The sequence below is a fragment of the Brachyhypopomus gauderio genome, chromosome 2, assembly GCF_052324685.1.
Source record: "Brachyhypopomus gauderio isolate BG-103 chromosome 2, BGAUD_0.2, whole genome shotgun sequence".
NCBI lineage: Eukaryota > Metazoa > Chordata > Actinopteri > Gymnotiformes > Hypopomidae > Brachyhypopomus > Brachyhypopomus gauderio.
In genome coordinates this window covers 5,705,609-5,718,455 of record NC_135212.1, presented here as the reverse complement: position 1 = coordinate 5,718,455, position 12,847 = coordinate 5,705,609, and positions in this window count along the sequence as shown.

Genomic DNA, 12,847 nt, shown 5'->3' with positions numbered 1-12,847 from the left:
TTTTGCTATTAGATATCCTCTGCACCCGCTGTCGGAGCAGATTAATATATGGGTCCCGACATCCTCCAGCGAGTGGTTGGCGATGTTGGGGTGTCCTGGGTCTTGGTCCTGGTGAACGCTGGTGAGTGAGTTTGTGTGTGAATGTTAGAGGGGACAGGGAGAGAGAGAGATGGCTGAGATCCTCGCACCGCTGGGCCCCTTTGGGGAAAGGGTGTCACTATTAGTTATTTCCATTTTAAGAGGGGCATCAAGTTACAGACACAAACAGTGTTCAGTTATGGGCAGTGTAAACCTGGGTGGAGAGGGAAGGAGGGAGGGATGGGGGTGAGAGAGAGAGAGAGAGAGAGAGAGAGAGAGAGAGATAGAGGGAAAGATAGCCTGCGAACATCACAAGCCTGCCAGCAACCAGCTTCAGAGGACAAACTTGATCAGCACAGAGGACTCACATGCTTATGTTATGTTGTTACATGCCATTCACAATCTCTCTCTTTTCCTCCTCCTCCGTTGTTGTTGTTGAGAGAGATATCTCTCTCTTTTCCTCCTCCTCCGTTGTTGTTGTTGAGAGAGATCACACACACACACACACTCGTTTCGAACCGCCTGCTCTCAATATGTCACTTTGTCTCTCTTCATTGCCACGCACACACACGGACACGCCGCCTGATCTCGTGCACGCCAGCACCTGCTCGGCGGGTCCGGTGGGACGCCAGCAGGCCCGGAGCCGAAAGCGGAGCACCTGTCGTAGCGGGCGTGCGTTTGGCGGGCGTGTGCGTGGTGGACGGGGGGCGGAGCCGGGCCCCGGGCGGTGCTCACGGCCGCCTGCAGCGTGGGTCCAGCCTGGCCTCAGACTCCCTGGCTTCTGTACAGACGTCAGTGGGCTCGGTACAACACACGGGAGCACCAGCCACATAGTAAAAGGAGAGAAAGGGTGAGAGAGAGAGAGAGAGAGAGAGAGAGAGAGAGAGAGAGCAAGAAAAATGCGAGAAGAGACAAAAAGAGAAGTGAACACAGAAAAAGAGCATGGAATATACAAAGAAAAAATCAACAAGAAAGAGAGAGAGAAACAGAGAGTGAGGGAGAGAGAGAGAAATAGAGAGAGAAAGAGAGACAGAGAGAGGGAGAGAGAGAGAGAAACAGAGAGAAATGGAGAGAGAAAAAGAAACATAGAGAGAGAGAGAAGGAGAGACAGAGAGGGAGACAGTGGGAGAGACAGAAAGAGAGAGAGAGAGAGAGAGAGAGAGAGAAATTTACAGTCTGAAAAGTTGCCCCCTGTATCCTGGCAGAACAGAGCTCTCTATTGTTCCCAATTTGATCAGATCACAGAGGGCTGTGTGCGGCGGGCCCAGGCCGGCCCAGCGGGGGGGGAGAAACAATGGGGACGCCACTCGCATCTGGACACGGTTACGGGCCGACGCCTCGGCGTTGTTCTTGGAAGGAGAGTGTCCCGCCTCAACTGGGACAGGCCCGCGGTCCCAGCCACGCTTCCCGAGCGTCCTGCGGTCCACGATCCGCTCCTCTCAGGGAGCGCTCGGACGACGGTGACCTCCACGCGTGAGGGGGACGTGGACCTGACTCTCGGGGGGACACACGGCACCAGCGGGGACGTGGAGCTGAAGGCAGACGCCACACCTCCGTCTCCTTCAGGCTGTTGTGAAAGAGACGAGTGGGTCTTTGCGATGGACATTCATGATGAGATGTTCTGAGAGACAAAGTGCGTGGATCTTAGCGTATGTGTGTGAGTCTGTGTGCGTGTGTGTGTGTGTGTGTGTGTGTGTGTGTGTGTGTGTGTACTGCCCAGCGTAATACCAGCGGTGCTGCTCAAGAACCAGGTTCTCCCGGTCCTGAGAGGGCCGGACTGAGAGCAGTGGCCTTTAATAACATCCACCATCATACCAAAGGAAAGTGGGCCAGGAGATGCCCACAGGATCTATTACACCCTATTAACCACTACCACTTCATTCTGACCCCCCCTCTCTCTTTCATTCAATCTTGGTTCTATTCTTTCTATCTCTTGTTCTCTCTCTGTCTCTCTCACACACACAGACACACAAACACACACGTCCACACACATGCTGTGATTTTATTAAACATTCCTAAGGTGTTAGGCGGTGATCTACGGATGTAGTTATGAGTCGCACTCTCTCCTTCTTTACCTTCCCTTTCTCTCTCTCTCTCTCTCTCTCTCTCTCTCTCTCTCTCTCTCTCTCTCTCTCTCTCTCTCTCTCATCCCCCTCTTCCCAGGAGGCGGAGGGCTGCTGGTGGTGTCTGGCTAAGGCGGAGGGCCTCGTGGTCAGCTAGACTAGCTCCGTCTCAGTCCACGTCTGAAGGAGCCAGCGGTTATCAATAATGCAGATGGAGAAGCAGGCAGCGTTTTATTCTGCACTGTCCACGGAAGCAATTCTAATTACAAGGAGGTACAGAGCAAGTGATTACAGGCCTTTCAGCGTGGATATGAGAGGCACGGTGGGGAAACTGCTTCTCCCCTGCACTAATTTAACTTCCCTTATCCAATCTGGGCAGACGGATTAGAGTGTGACTGGGTCAGAGAGACAGCCATGTTTAGAGCTTTCACTGAGCCCACGAACCAGAATCAAGTCATGCATGAGTTTGTGCGGTTGTGCTGATAATACAGTGCTGCGCGGATGGCGCCCCCTTCAGGCAGGGAAGCGAATTGGCAGCATGCCTTCGGTGCCACAGTGATTGGTTAAATGCGATGGGGGTGTGTCTCGTCGTAGGGCTGCACTGGGCAATAACTCTTTCCTCTATAAGTTAACACACCCTCATCATGGTTTCACACTGAACAGCCTTCTCTTCATTGGTTCCAGCTGGGAATGTACATTTTGGGTTCATTTGTGGGGAAACGTACCAACCAGGGGGAGCCAGGGGTTCACACACACACACACACACACAGATGCCCAGAGGCCATGAGGACACTCCTGAATGCCTTAAAGTTCTATCCCTCTTCTGACACCATTTGTAATTGCTGATTTCAGCCTTCGCCACAGCTAAACACCTCTACACACACACACACACACACACACACACACACACACACACACACACACACACACACACACACACACACACATACACACACACACACACACACACACACACACCTCACACAAACCTCCACCACACACAGCTTTTATTTATTACAGTTTTTCTCAATTGCTTATATGTTATTACTTATTAACTAACATCCCAAACTATGACACCATTTCCCAAAACAATAAACACCATGTGGCCCTATATTCACACATTTATGATTTGTTGAACCTCTTGTAAAAAAAAAAAACACTCTACACACAAACCCATTCATATATCACTTGCTGTGCATTCATTTAGAAAGCACTGGCATTCAGTATCATTAACTCAAGCCATCACAGCTCAAACCCAATTAACACCCAATTACCCAAACACTGTTGTTCCCACACCAATCAGAACCTCAGGATAAGTAGGTAAAAAGGTCATGGGTCACTTCACTTGTTTAGGAGCAAAGATCCGTGAAGACCTGAAGGCAGACAAGTGGACACTAGAAAGAAGGTGGAAGAGGATGAGGATGAGCGAGAGGAAGGACAAGGAGATATAGGTTCTGGTGAGATTGGTGCAGCTCTAGCTGACCACGCCCTCGTCCAATGGGATGTCGGGGAGGGAAGCCGGGCTGAACTGAACCCGTGCAGCCTCTCTAATCCCAACGCTCGGAGAGGAAAATGGGTAAGAGATTTATATGCTGCTATCTAGTGCACGTCTGGAGTGCTGCGTTGTTTCCTCTCTCTTCCTGTGCGCTCCTATTTTGCAAAATGGATAGTTTACAGTAATCCCATCAGGACTTTTATTTTTGTGGAACTGAAAGATTCTTATGGCTGTAAAAGGTTTTCACCGTAGTGTTTTGAACTGATCTCACCGGCGTGTAATGACTTTTGTAGTGTGGGAGTGTTAGAGGGCTTCTGTGTGCTGTCTGAAAGGAAAGTTTGGTTTAGATGTAAGATTACACGGCTTTGACTGGAGAGTTTGCTTTTGACATGGAAGTTCGATGATTGTGAAGATGACTGCGCAGTTATGCATTTGTATTTAGAGTTTTGGGAAATGAAGTATAGAAATCTGCCTTAGAAATCAATAAAAACTAATACAAACTGCCAAAGTTGAAGTAGAACTTGTCAGGGGTGGAGAGGAGAGCGTTTTTGACTGTGGCTCATTCCGCATAGGAAAGGCCCGTGTCATCACTGCCACTGCGATTTAAGAAAGAAGCGAACAGGGTGTGTGTGACGGAGTGCTGTCACGTGACACTGAAGTCAGAGTGGGGTGTGGGAGACCTCTCTGTGTACCTATCACCATAATAGATCACCATCTAACACCTCAGGAATGTTTAATCAAATCACAGTGTGTGTGTGTGTGTGTGTGTGTGTGTGTGTGTGTGTGTGTGTGTGTGTGTGTGTGTGTGTGTGTGTGTGTGTGTGTGTGTGTGTGTGTGTGTGTGTATGCAAGACAGACCAGGAGACAGCGAGAGAGGGTGTGATTTGCACAGCTGGAGACAGACATTTAGTATTACTGGTAAAAGCCTGTGGAGTGTATGCACACACACACACACTCATACACACACACACACACACACACACACACACACACACACACACACACATACTCATACACACACACACACACAAACACACACACACACACACACACACACACACACACACACACACACACACACACACACACACACCCTTGGACTCTTCTCCAAGGCTACACAGCCCTTTATATCTGAGGTTGGGAATAAACGCATGCATTGTTCTCATTTGCAACATTTCCTGTTGTGGGACAGACACATGTGCAGCTAACCAACCCAGTGATGCCCAAGAGTGAGAGGAGGAGTGAGGGTGGAGGAGTGAGGGTGGAGGAGTGAGGAGTGAGGGTGGAGGAGTGAGGAGCGAGGGTGGAGGAGTGAGGGTGGAGGAGTGAGAGGAGGAGGAGTGAGGGTGGAGGAGTGAGGAGGGAGAGTGGAGGAGTGAGGGTGGAGGAGTGAGGGTGGAGGAGTGAGGGTGGAGGAGTGAGGAGTGAGGGTGGAGGAGTGAGGAGTGAGGGTGGAGGAGTGAGGGTGGAGGAGTGAGGGTGGAGGAGTGAGGAGTGAGGGTGGAGGAGTGAGGGTGGAGGAGTGAGGAGTGAGGGTGGAGGAGTGAGGGTGGAGGAGTGAGGGTGGAGGAGTGAGGAGTGAGGGTGGAGGAGTGAGGAGGGAGAGTGGAGGAGTGAGGGTGGAGGAGTGAGGGTGGAGGAGTGAGGAGTGAGGGTGGAGGAGTGAGGAGCGAGGGTGGAGGAGTGAGGGTGGAGGAGTGAGAGGAGGAGGTGTGAGGGTGGAGGAGTGAGGAGGGAGAGTGGAGGAGTGAGGGTGGAGGAGTGAGGGTGGAGGAGTGAGAGGAGGAGGTGTGAGGGTGGAGGAGTGAGGAGGGAGAGTGGAGGAGTGAGGGTGGAGGAGTGAGAGGAGGAGGAGCGAGGGTGGAGTGAGAGGAGGAGGAGCGAGGGTGGAGGAGTGAGGGTGGAGGGTGGAGACACCTCCACGTTATCTCCCTCATCCCTCCGTTAGGTTTCACTGCCTCTGTGTTGTCATGCTCTCCCTCTCCTCCTTGGGTCTGAGACACAACCACACACACACACACACACACACACACACACACACACACACACACACACACACACACACACACACACACACACACACACACACACACAAGAGTATTGTGAAGTTTGGGTGTTTATGCTCCACAGGTTGAAAACACTGCTGAGCATTAGAGCAGAAATACACGCCTGTGTTTATCGTGCTGTCTGGAACTCATACAGCGCTCCTAGAACCCCCCCCCCCCCCCCCCCCCCCCAGCCTGCCCCCCCCCCAAACACACACCATCTGCGCCTCCTCTGGGTCAGAAACCAGGAAGAGTCCTGCTTTTCCTTCTTAACTTAACAATCAATGTTCAACATTTCAACGTATGCAGGCTACTTACAGTAAATAAAGAAGAGCAGAAATACAACATGTGGAAACACACACACACACACACACACACACACACACACACACACACACACACACACAGGTATGCACTAAGATGCTAGAAGGTTATGACATGGGAGGGAGTTCTGATTGGACACCTCTCTGGAGTGCTAGTGTAGTGGACCTCTTCAAGGTCAGATGGAGTGCGGAGACGGGCTGTATTGGACACATCAAATGGCAATATCTCACTGCCAACTTTCAGGACAATTGAGCAGCCATTGGTATGAAATGAAAGCTGGCAGTAAGAACCAGACCAGGGCTCCAAATCTCTCTGTCTGTTTCTTTCTTTCCTGACTGTGTGTGTCTCCATCTTCTACTGTTCCTTGCTTTCTTTCAAATGAACAACCATTACAGAGTAACCAATGGTACCTTTCAGCTAAATGTCTCATGCTACCACTGAGAGGAATCCCAGCATTCCTAACCAAATCCTGCACTTCATTCTTAGAAAATGTCAGTTCGCATCGCGCCACTCCGCGGACCAGAACGATGCTGTTTGGAAAGAACTCATAATGAGGGTGGATCAAAGCAGAAATAAAAAATAAAAGAGAAAAAAAAGTCTCCCTCGAAGAATCGCCTCCATCAATCAACAGGCATGGCGCCAATTTGGGGCTTAAGGCGGCGGCGGGAGAAGCGAGACTATCGAAGGCTGCTGCAAAAATGCGAAGAAGCTCAGATGGGTGACATTTATAGTCGTCCATGTTAATTCATTAAAGCGCTGCCCTTTATTGAACGGCAACCCTTTGATCTCCATTAGATGCACTACGCTGGGCAGAAATTTGGCACGCGCAGCGGACGCGCGGCCCCGGGCGACGTGGCCAGTGCGCGCGAAACTTTGCTACTTTATCAGCGCTTTCCCCTCCGTGTGGACCGGGCCAAGTTTCCAGACGGAGCCCGGGGGACCCGAAGCCACCGTGCTAGCGGCCGTCCCCCCTCCTGTTCCGGCTGGAACACCGGCTTTAAAACCGCGCCGGTGAATTCAGACGCACAACACCGGACGATCGATCCGGCGTGAAATCCTGTTGTTCGAGGTGGAATTTATTGCGTTTATGTTTGTTTTAGCCGCATAGTAAGTAGTCTGTGTCCTTCGAAGCGTGTGTGTTTGTGTGTGCGTGCGTGCGTGCGTGTGTGTGTGCGTGTGTGTGTGTAGCTTGTGCTCACGTATTCATGTGGGGCCGGGCGGACAGCCACCAATTTGCACACACCTCTGGCTGGTTTATAGTCAACCTTGCCTTTCATTACAGTCTGTAGAGCTGAATTTATGGCGCATTATAAAATTACAGTATAAGTGAGAGGGGCAGAGAGATCGAGGTAGAGAGAGTGCGTGTGAGTGAGAGAGAAGGTGAGAGAGAGAGAGGGAGAGATGGAGAGAGAGAGAGAGAGAGAGAGAGAGAAGCAAATGAGAATCCTTAGCCCTCTGATGCAAAACAAGGCCAAAGACTTCCTCTACGTACAGAGGGAATGTCATAACTGATTCCAGCAAGCCCTGAAGAATAAGCCAGTGTCGGTGGATCAGCAGAAGGCTGTGGAGACGTGGCAGCCCGGGGGGAGGCCATCTGATCCACGCTTTAGAGCAATTCTGTTAATCGCAGGTCAGGGGGATTAATAAAGCCTCCATGTTCAGGAGTGCGGTCTGCTTTCTTCTTCCAGACAGAGCTGACCACATAAAATATAAACATGACCAGTCTGACCTAGAAAAAGAAGAAAAAAAAAACAGGCAACCGTGGCAACGAAGACGGCAGGCCACGAGGAGCTATTGTATCTGACACAGTCTGCAAGACCACGACCAGAAAGGGACACAACGTCGGCTCGATCGTTTCACATTCATTAGTGTTGCTTTTTTTTTTGGGGGTGACATTTTTTGAAGGTCCCCAATTAAGGACTTCATTAAAAAATCATTACACATATATAACATGCTCATAAATGCTGCATAGACGTTTATGAACTGGATTTCGACTGCCACATGCTGAATTGTTAACTTCAGGGTCTGCAGCTGTCTGCGTAAACATTCATTAAAAACATACAAACACCTTATGTTTGCATTATGAATGTTTTATAAAGCCCCATGGCAGGGACCTTGGAGACGAGCGTCGCCGTGGACGCAGATCTCGGTCCCACACCAAACTGCAGAAGGCTCTTTTCTGAACAAGCAGCCAGGATGTTATGAGCAGGGGATTCTGGGAGGGCTTGTGTACCAAACGTCGGGAGATGTTTCTTACCAGCACAGCGGGGGATCTGATTGGCTCAGCAGCAGCCTATAGAATCAGTATTCAGCTTGCGGAAAGATTTCGGAGTTTTCCCTATCACAGAAGCTGCTGCCGTTCGTTCGGTATGCTGATATCGAACAAGCGTGTCAACAATATGAATATTATTCTTTATTTTTTTCTTACTCTTATTTTTGCTTCTTTCGGGGGTTCTTCTGGATCTCGTCTGTGATAAGGAAGGACACGAGTATAATATGAATGTGAAAAGCCTTCAGACAGGGTAAATATGTCTTTTCACCCCAGAGGAACCCACAGCAAAGTCAGAAGAGAAAACAAAGCAGTCTAGTCAAACGACCTCAGGCGAGCAGCTTTTAGCCAGGACGCTGCACAGTGCCCGAAGATCAAAGCCACGCTTCTGTGGCGAAGACGTCAACTGTCACCTCCATCACTGCAAAGACGCAAAATCCTGCTCTCTGGTCTTGGGTAAAGGAATATTAAAGCCCAATCGCTTCATCTACAATGACAGCCCGTCTCCCCAGAGGGACTGCCATCGTTTGAAAAGCCGGATTATATTTTTGGTCCCTACTGCAAAAGCCCAGGGAGCCTATCTTAAAGGACAGAAGATGGTATCTGGGAGAAGCCAAGCAATTGTGTTAGGGCTACCCACCAAACGCTGCATTGAGGGAGGGACAGAGAGAGAGGAGAGAGAGAGAGAGAGGGGGAGGGAGGGAGAGAGAGAGAGAGAGAGAGATGGACAAAACATATATATTTAACAGGTGGCACGCCACAGTGCAGCTTCTAGAAGACTGACACAAAAGACTTCAGGAGAAGTCAAACAGAAAGAAAGTGACACCACACAGCCAGAACGGACACACTCTCCCCCGGAGCGGTTCGGAACACAGGCCTGACCGGGCCAGCCCCAAATCTCGGTGATAAACGCGCAGCGAACAGTACATGGAGTCCAGTCACACCTATGCCGTCCCTCGGTCCGGCTGTCACACCAGACAGTGCGGTGTATCTGGTGTGCAAGATACCTCGGCCTCACTGAGCTGGGCTATTGCGTTGGCCGGCCTGATTCAAGGGTGACAGCCCTCTTGATTTGGACAGGGGAGAGTCGGACCACGTCTCCAGACTTCCAGAATTAAGCCCAGATGTCACTGCAGAACTCATGATGGTTCCCATGATGGTATTTCAGTACTCATTATGCAGCAAGGACAGATAGCACATAAGTGGTAGTTTTTTGTTTTTTTTACTTCTTCTTTTTACACTGTTGCTGTTGTTACAGAGAGGGAGGCACGTAGAGGTTCCCGAGGAGGATAAGATAAGAGGCCGGGACGTCACACTCATCAGCAGCACGGACACACACTCCACCGATGGACTATTACTGCTCTGTCAGAGTCCCCACCACACTCAATCCAATTTCTGCTTCTTGTTCAAGTGACAATGCCTGACAGCTATAATGCCTTGGACTCTACTCACATGAGCAATAACAACCCCCCACACACAAACATGCATGCACCCATCCACCCACAAACTCTCTTTCTCACACACACACACACACACACACACACACACACACACACACACACACACACACACACACTGCCCGACACACTTCAGTAGAGCCCGAGTTAGCTGGGTGAATTTTACAGCTCTGACAAGCTGGATATAATATGAGGACATATGATGGCATGTGATGTGTGTGTGCGTGCGTGTGTGTGTGTGTGTGTGTGTGTGTGTGCTGCGTCACTAACTGCCCCACCCCAGACTCATGGCACGTCTCCACCTCTGGCAGTGCCTCCGTCAGCACGGTGACTCAGCCTCCATGACAGTCCCAGGGAAGGTGGGAGTGAAAGCAGAAAAAACACAGACCCCAAATCCCGCCGAGCGCCGACCATCTGCACCTCCATCAGGGAGCCGCCAGACTCCTGCCGTCCGGCGTTTTTACCCGCTGTCAAAGCTCCGGTCCTGGGCTAGCGTGCGGCTAATGCTGCCTTTAGCACTCCAGCGCCTGGGGGGCGGGAGCTTGGTGGAAGGCGGGGCCTGCTCCTGCTCTGGGTGGACTCCTATAATTGCATATTGATTTTATCCGTAATCTATCACAGGCTTCGGGGTCACCCTCAGGATAATGACGTTTGGTCGATGACAGCTGTACTGAATCAGGTGTGGGCTCCGCGGTCATGTGACACCTGAACGGGATGCATAGGGAGATCAGAACATTACTGGACATCACATGGGGCGACGGGTTGAAGGTCGCACAGGTCGAGCCAGCTGGGCTTTTTGGACTGAGAAGCCAAGTCACAAAATAGGAACCCACGCCTCTACCCGCTGGCCACATACTGCTGACCACGTACCGCAGGCACGCCTCAAAAGTTACTATACACAGCCACAATTACATTTCAGCTACATCACAATACATTACAATACATAGACAAACAAAACAGAAAGAATAAAAACATATATGTTCAGCAATAAAATATAAACAGATCAAATTAAAGCAAAGCAAAATGGATGTTTGGGATAGTTCTCTCTCTCTCTCTCTCTCTCTCTCTCTCTCTCTCTCTCTCTCTCTCTCTCTCTCTCTCTCTCTCTCTCTCTGCCTTCTATCCTTTTGCAGGCCCACGTGCCTTATGCGATATAAACCGCAGCATGTTTGTGGTCTTGCATCACCGGTCAGGTTCTGTTTGGATGGCTCACCGCTCTCTCGCTAGTTGCATGGTAACGCCATGGCAACGGCCATGGTAACGCCATGGTAGCACCGTGGTAGCACCATGGTAATGGCTGTTGCATTGATTTGAGGCTGTCCAACACAGCAGTGCTGCAGGACGTGTGTCCGAGTTAAAACGTGGCTCGAGTGTTGTTAAAGAGTGACAGAAACATCCTTGGATGGGTGCCACTTTACCATAAGACTTTTTTATTAACCACTGTTCAAATTCAATGCATAGTTTCATATGAACATTAAAAAGAACCTATAAGCGGTCAAAAAAGTTAAAGTGACCCTTTGCTTTGCCCAACATGGTCTCACTTTCATCGTCAAACTCTAAAAAGGCAGATCTTGCTAATTACTTAGTTCATTTGAATTTTAAAATGCTTATGACCTAATTAATGTCCATGACTAAGCCCAGTAAACCTAATAAACCCTCAGTAAGGGGGGGGGGGTCCTGTTGTAAAACGTTGCATCCGTGAGGAATCAGAGGACGGCTAAACCCGACCAACAGGATATAGATTCTAATTAAAGAACAGCAGCATCCAATCAGGACAAAGCATCAGTCCTTCATTATCCTGCCTTTGCATAGACGGCATCAAAGCACATCACTGGACTGCAGGGTCCACTACACACACCCGCCTGCTTCACACACACTGTAGATCTTATTAGTCACACACCAATCTCTACCCAACAGTGGAGGGACTGATAGAAATACCTAATTGTATCTTAAAACGTATAGATTTTTTAATCTTTTAAAGGTCATCAGCTGATGAAAACGTTATAACACTGACAAAAAAAGATATATTTGTTTTGCAAAGGCAGCGTGTTCTAGGGGCCAGACATAAACAGAGCGATATGCATGTTTGATGCTTCACTATCAGTACAGTGAGCCTTGAATCCTCCCTCCGCTGGAACTTACGTGCCCGGTTCCTGCTCAGGTACGGCATTGCCATGGTTACCTCCGTGCGTTTTGCATGAGACAGCAGGGGAAGATTATAGAGGAGCAGGGAGGAGGGCTGGTGGGAAAGACAGAACCAGAACCAGAAAGGAGAGATAAAGAGGGAAGAATAATTCAGCGTTACAGGCCACAGTGAACAGCCACAGTGTGTGGCACACATCCATACCTGTCTCTGTAAAAACCTACATGCAGGCATGCTTGCACACGGGCACGCACACACACACACGCACGCACGCACACACACACACACACACACACACACACACACACACACACAGATGCCCAGAGGCAAGTGTCGGGGGTGAGCTCTGCGGGGATAATTTGCAGTGAGATCAGCGCTAACCTCTGCAGAATGGGTGATATGGTGACTCGGGCCCTGGCGGAGGGCTACTACGTGGGGCTGCTGTGTGGGGCGGAGACTCTTAGCATCGTGGGTGTGGCCTGCTGGGTGTGTTCGCTCACCCACTCCTGGACCAGTGGAGAGAGGGGGAGAGGGGGAGTGGGGAGGGAGAGGAGGAAAGAGGGAGATGGAGAGGTGGAGGGAGAGAGAGAGAGAGAGAGAGAGAGAGGGAGAGAGAAGAATGGCAAGAGGAGACATCCTGTTGGACCTTTTTATTGAAAAGTGGAATCATTTAGGAACCTCAGAAATGGAGGAGTCTGGGTTTGAATCCCAGGAGACCCCAACCTGTCTGGCTACACTGTCGTAACTGTAAACCCTGCTGGAGCAGCAAGAAGATGATGGGGTTGTTGTCCAGGGGTTCACACATGCCCCTTAGTTCTGGTGAAGGGAAATCTTCAGCAAACCTAGACATTCATTCAAACCAAGACAGTTGCTTTCAACGTTGTAGGAATAGTTTGGGGAATGACCTTTTCTATCCCAGCATGCCTTTGCCCCTGTGCACAAAGCACAAGGCTCATGAAGGCACGTGTGGAGG